Raw genomic sequence first — 7,399 nt, forward strand, 5'->3', positions numbered from 1 at the left:
GGTATATCAGCCGCACAGAAAGAATGGAGTTTAAATCATACACACATGAAAAGTTTCATTGCTTACAAATACTATGGTTATGCCTTATGTTTTTCGCCAAACTGAACAATAATATCCCCTTAGCCCCATCCTGATTTTATGAAATATTATAGCAAATAATACGAACATTTTAGATAGTGCAATAAACTAGGTGATAATCAGACAGAAAAAAAACAGCAGTTGGAGTTGTGGCACAAGTCTGGTTGCTATCAAGATAAGATGATGATAATTTGTTTGAATATCAGCCAGACAACCACCATGGGAGGGAAGATAGTTCTAAATCGAACGTATAAAGTGTCAATTGTATTTTTGTTTGTACATTTAACAATAACAGAACATCACTAGTTTGCAAGACATGCACTGTTAATGATGTATGCTTCATTATCAGAACAGAACAGACATTTTATTTGAGACTTGTACATAATACATCGTCTTGCAAATATATATATATAATACAATATATCATGTCACATGGTTATGTTTACACTTGAAAAGTATATTGATTGCACAATAATACATACTAAGTAAAACAAAGCAGGAATAGTATTTGATATTTGTGCAAAAGTAATTCATCATACAATAAACACATATATGCAATCATATAATTTAAATTAATTATGTGCATAGGTCGAGAAACCATTTTAACAAACAGGTGAAAGAAATTTTATTGTGTTCAAAATCTGAAGAACATTTGCTTGTAATCACATTATCGAGCTATGTGTATATTAATTTACTATATTTTAGATATTTTTGAAGTAAAGTTAAATAAAACATTGATTGCAACAAAAAAGATTCAACATGTTAAGATCGTGTTCGAACGGGATTACATTCAGACCACGTGACAACAATGAAAGTAAAAAATGAAAGAGTGAAAATACAAGACTCGGTAAAATAAATAAAAGATCTTTTTAATTCGCAGTGAAATCAATGATCACGAAAATCAGAATAAATATTATGACAATGAGTTTTTTTAACACTTTTATAGATGCCAGCCACACATGTACAGTTATGACTTCTATAAATGATCCCTAGAGAACATGACCACCAAAACAATTGCAATTACAGACAAATGAAGGAATATGTGTTTAATCTGCTACTTGAAACAAGTGTATTTAAAATAGATATTTGTTGTATCTAATGTTTTATAGCCTTCTTCAAATGTTGTTTTTTCTTGGTAAAATGAAACTTAGCTTCTTAAAAAAACAAACAAATGCATATGTTATATTGGATCAGTCATTCAAATACTTTTGATGTATTGAATACAGCTTAAGCTAGTGCTGGAGTGTGTGGTTGATGTTGTACATGAACTATTTGCTTTGTTTTATTGCTCTTGAAAATCTCACCTTTCCGAATTTTTTAAATTCATAACAACAGGTGTCAACTGCTGTTTGTCAGCCCTGAAAAGTTACCCCGTCCTTTATCGCATTTTTAAAAAAATATTTTGTGCTCATTCGGGATCATTGATTCTAATGCTTTTAGTACCACTTAAGTCGATGATGCTAGCGGTGTGAGATATGTTGTACATTGCTTTATCTCTTATGCACCTATCAATATTTTGCCCGTCCGGGGGTGGGGGGGGGGGCGGCGGGCTGACCCAGGGGAATTTGACATCTTAAAATGTTTGAAGTCTAAATCCCCACCCTAGAGACAACCAATTTTGTCTAAATCCCCACCCTTGAGCCTGCTTGGTGCATCACTGCTTGGTGCATCAAATGCCCCGGGGGTAGGGGAGAGGGTAAATATCTAAGAGATCAATCAATAAATAAAACTGTTATCAGAAAAACAATGAAAAATATAAGTACAAAGGCTTATGATTAGGAAAATAATGAGTCCAGATTAATGGGCCTCTGAAGAAAGGTATGTATAGTCACTCCCAATGAGTGTATATGTATCAATTGTAGTTTAATAACTTTGATAGTATTCAAATAATTAGACTTAGAAGATAAAATGGGTATTTTCAAGTAATAAAGGGGCATAATTCTGAAAATAATGCATCCAGGTTAAAGGCCTTCTTTGTATGGTAGTGGTAGTCCCACTAAATACCGTACCTAGTTTCAATTGAATATCTTTCATAGAATAGAATGTATGACTTAACAAAAACATTGCGGACACGGACACACAATCGATCGTATAAGCTCTTTAATATTTTACATTTATAGTTTAGCTACAAAATAAACCTACTAACATAGTTTCTGACTCCACATGACCCAGTTTCTGAAGGGATGGTAAGCATGCTGACCAAGCTTAATTATAATTGAACCATATCTGTGGCCTCTTAGAGTGTTAAAACACTAAAAGTTGAGGACACCAGATTTGCGAAGACAGACATTCACCGATTACAATAGCTTCGTGCTCACGGCTCAGATGAGCTAAAAACTTACAACACTTTAACTTCTTATTTTATTTTAACATTTAACACAAAAAGTCATTAAAAAGGACATTCTTCCTCCTCCTGCGGCCAAACCTGGACACTTCCACATTGTTTGTCTGAAATAGAGGGCATTTTTATAATCTTTAAGGTTTCAAATTTATTAAGTTTCATTTAAATTGGACCAAAAATGTTCTAAGATTTGACCTAATGACTTAATTTTTGACCCCTCATGACCTAATTTTGAACATGTTCTAGATTTCATAGAGTTGAAAAATTACACTAAGGTTAATGACAAATGGGCCAAAAATGTGGCCTCTAAAGTGTTTGCATTCTTTTTCTAAGATTTGACCTAGTGACCCCACATGACCCAACCTTGAACTTTGCCGAGATTTCAGTCAAACATTTTGACCAAGTTTCATGGAGAAACGACAATTATAGCTCACAATGAACACAAAGCTACAAAAAAACTGACATAATTTTCTTAAGCTAAGTTGCATGGTGTACTCACAATCTGGTGCACTTTCCTCAAGAGCCTGGATAGGAGCAGGAGCCTGGATGGGAGCTTGAGTCGGGATATATAGGAGCTTGAACCTTGATAGGAGCTTGGGCCTGGATAGAAGCTTGAACCTGGATTGTTTAAAAATTAATAATTTAGTAGCACAACTTAACAAAGATTTCAAATATATATCTTTGATAGATAAAACAGTAGGTTGTTTTTAATTCTATTGGAACAAAAATGGTACTGAATTTTGTTTTTCGTTTTTTTGAAAACACATTATTTTCTAACAATTCTGCTGGTACTAAGTCTATCAAACTAATCTTGCAATTATGGTGGGGAATCATGTGATATGGAGACCACATGACATGGTATTGCAGCAATTGATAATCTTTAAGATTCTGGTGTCCATGTGAGAATTTTTTCAATATCTTTGTTTAACAGAAAATATTTTGGAGTATGCGTAACTGACAGGACTTGCAGTAGCCCCCAGTGACATTATAAACAATATTGTGCTTTTTCAGGAGAATCCACCAATTTTAAGTTTAAAGAAACATAATGCTTTTGTGAGTAAAATTTCAATTACTGAATAAACATATCATACTTATCCTCTTATTGAAGAAAATGGCTCATTTCCGCATTACTATTCTTCAGAAATTATTTTTTCATCCAAACATACCTCCAATTATTACATTTGCGCTACATGAGCGCAATATATTTATAGCGTATTTCGAAGATTTTCTTTCATGTCTTTAAGAAATCAAATGCAAATTTTTACATCAGAATTCTACTTCATGTCATTGGTGTGGAACTGAATACTCTTTTATTTCAAATAAAGTTTAAAATGCATAATGGGACTTTAAGATACCATGTTACTTCACAGGTCACCATATCAATGATTCCCCACCATGTCAATGATAAAATACACATATATAGACCACAGAAGTGCAATACCCCTTATGTTTTGTATGGCTTTCAGAAAAAAGAGTTTTTTTGGCCTCAGACTCATTTAATGTTGAGGCAATCATTTATGAAATTCAACTCATAATGTCATTGTGCCTGAATACCTTTTTCAAAGACCGTGTCACGGACGCCTTTGCCTTGCCCCGTTTTCTGTTGGCAGAAACACTCGTCAAATGGTCCAACCAAATGTTCACCTGTTTAAATATAAATCAACATTTTAATACATTCACATTTATCAGATTAGAACAAAGCCTTAAAATAGTTTCTGCAGATTAAATTTACTTTTTATTAGAGCAAGTCACGACCGTAAAGCAATACAAGGCCAATGAAGATGAAACCGATAGCCAAGATTCAAAGCCTCGTTATGACAAGCAGTTGAAACAGTAAATGATAAAAAAACAATGATGGTTATACATCTGAAAAAAGGATATTATTTTATCTGGATCTGTTTTGACATACATTGTATTTAAATGCATTTTCTTACTTTATTAAAAATCATATTCTAACTGAGACATAGATAACAGAGAATGGCTTCTTCCTAGCCAGTTAAAATTTCACGCGTGCCTGCTAAACTTAAAACTTGTAGCAAGTAAAACTTATTAACCAGATATCAAAATCAGTAAAATAATACATTTTCTGAAAACTTATGCATTTGTCTATGGCTGCAGGTAAAAATATTTACAGTTCCCATTTAAATAAATGTTACATCATTTTTTAAAGAGATATTTTTTGTTACAAAACTATTCATATGACAAAAAAACTGGCTCAGTGGGTATGTTCTGCCATGTTTTTCTAAGGGAAAGGCATGGAAAGTTACCAATATTTTAACATGCAGCCATAGATGAAAGATTTACCTTTCAAAGAAAGGGTATATAATATTTAAGGATCAAATTTACATCCATTAAGTTTTATTTGCTACAAAATGCCTAATTTTTCACTTTTTGATAGGCATGAGTGATATTTCAATGGAGTATATAAGAGCTGCTTATCTCTATGTCTCTGATTCTAACAAGGCTCAAGGGAACTACTGACTAAGTCAGTACACTTGGAGTCCCTTGACTTCAGCCTTTGGATTTGGACTCCCTTGCATGGATGTGCAGGCTGATCTGGATCTACACTGGTCGCATAGGTGTTAAAATAATTAAAAAATGAATAATTAATAACATAATTCTGTGTGTATGTATTCAACATCCGTTTTGTGTCACTTGATCAGTTTATTCATACTGCAGTTAAAGGGATTATCTCAATCGATACGACATTTTCTGCTGTAATCGTTTATATTCTACAGGCAAAGTGAACGTTCTTTTGTGGATTTAGTATTATTAATACGAAATATGTGTCAGTTTCATGTGATTTCCAACGCCTTTCAGACTCGCAAAATAAATGGGTCTACTCGCGAAAACAGATGACAAACATGAATACCGCTAGGCTCCACATAGTGTCTGGGTATAGGTGGAAACAAATGAAGAATACAATCCCTGTATACCTTTGCAAATAAATCCCAATTCTTGGGCAACCTTCTCGCCTTATCCCACAATTTTCTCTACCGTAGAAATATTCGAAAAGTTTCATGTCTGCAACTTCAAAAACACGAATAAAAATATCGCCGTCGTCTTTAGACCTTTCGCAGTTACTCCCCTTTTTTTATTTTGTGGCGTCGAAATTCCCGAGTCCCGGGATTTAAAAACCGGCCAAAGTCTATTACCCGGGACCCGGATTCCATAAGTTTGTCAAATTCCCGCCTGTCAGGAATGGTCTTCTGTCTAAAGCCCCGTGTATGCCCGCCGCCCCCCGGTAGGGCAAAATATTGACAGGTGCATTATGCACAGCTTGCTAAAGCCGAGTCTACAATTATCAACTATTTGCTTTAAGTTAGAGTCAAGTCCTTCACCTATTACATCTAACATTTTAACCGATAAACGGAAATACACAAATTTGGCATATAAATGCTGATGATCCCCAGTCAAAATATGTGTTTATCTTTAAAACAATCTTTTTCAACAAGTTAACTTGCATTTTAAAGAGTATTTTAGGTCACGGAATGTAATTATATTTTACGTCAGTAATACTTATTTTTACTATTCGGAGGTTTAATATGTAATGTCCTTAAAACTGATATAAGATTAAAACACATATATCAGGTGTGTTTTTGTTATCAGACATCTGTCTATATTACACTTGAATCCATATGATTTGAAAAGATAACCTTGTGTTCCATCTAAAACCACATATTTTAAACCATATTATAAATAAAACGTATAATTAATATTCACAAAACTATGAAATAAAATCTTAGAATCGCGGTGTCAAGAAATATTGATCAATTTCGTATTCCTATAAAAAGACCATAGAAAAATGTTTGACAAATGAAAAAACAAAATCGTTCGAAAGATTATGCAGGTTCTGAGAAGTATCAAAGGAGGGAAATTTCAACAAATTTCAAACTCATTAAAAGTTAACAAATAAAAATGGATAATAAAATATATTCTAATCAAATGATAGAGAGATAATACTATGATATAAATCAATCTGGAAACCGCATCAACACCATCTCTTGGTTAGGTATATGACGCAATTCGTTGATAAATTTCCTGATGAAATCTATTTCAACATTATCTTTGACACACCTGTAATAGAAATCATACATAAATAGATAACAATACGTCCGAAACATATTTTTACAGCCGGCAGATCCATTTTATCCTGTAAGAATTCAGGCTTATCACATGTTTGTGCTCATATACGGTATTTTTCAGTACCAATCCACATCTTGTCCATATATACAATTTGACTTCCAGTATATTTGTTTGAACTGTTTTTATTTTGATACGTATAACTGCACATGGAATTTAGATATATGGTTAAAACATTGCAAATATCGTTTGCATCTACTATCAAGTAAACTAGTTGTAGTAAAAGCAATAAGTAGTATCTGCCAAATCTTGATATCAAGTTGAACACGTCATACTTGAGAGAAATACTGTTTCAAATGACAAAAGTATGTTCTGTACAATGCATTAGGCCTTACATTGCAAACATTAGCAACTGCTTACATTTTGAAAAGAAATCAATTACAAGACAGTCTATTATAGGAATTAAGTGGCCTTATTATTGGCAGTGAATGATAACTGATTGATAACTTACGCATTTCAGTGCTCCATACTTTCGTTTGATAAAACTGTTCTATTTTATATAAAATAGGCCCGGAAAAACAAATTAAGTGAGTATCGATTACATTATAGTTTTTTGTACTGTCCAAATAAAGTAAGGTTTGAGTTCCAGAACGTTTATTTTACTAAGCTAGGCACTGAATGCTAATAAACAAAACCTAAGAATTAAGAACATTTCGAATGAATATTAGTTACAATTGCATGTAGTTTTAGTACAGGCTCGTTGTCAAATATATTCTTATACACTGTAATTGTCTAGAATTGATTGAAAGCCGTGCTCCCAAATTTGATTGGTTCTTATATGTCTTTAATGTCAAATATTGTGATTGTCTGAATGTGTTTATATAAGTAAATCTGTTA

General features: G+C 33.0%; 1 long non-coding RNA gene across 1 annotated transcript; it reads right to left on the minus strand.

Annotated features, from left to right (window-relative positions):
• Positions 1–2,918: 2,918 nt before the first annotated feature.
• Positions 2,919–4,370, minus strand: LOC132719891 (uncharacterized). The gene is made up of 2 exons (XR_009624280.1): positions 3,974–4,370; positions 2,919–3,037 (listed from the first exon to the last, which is right to left on the minus strand). It is a non-coding gene; the product is annotated as an uncharacterized LOC132719891 (long non-coding RNA).
• Between the last annotated feature and the right edge of the window lie 3,029 nt (positions 4,371–7,399).

This window comes from Ruditapes philippinarum, unplaced genomic scaffold (genome assembly GCF_026571515.1).
Source record: "Ruditapes philippinarum isolate M1 unplaced genomic scaffold, ASM2657151v2 ctg2933_1_1_1_1, whole genome shotgun sequence".
Lineage (NCBI taxonomy): Eukaryota > Metazoa > Mollusca > Bivalvia > Venerida > Veneridae > Ruditapes > Ruditapes philippinarum.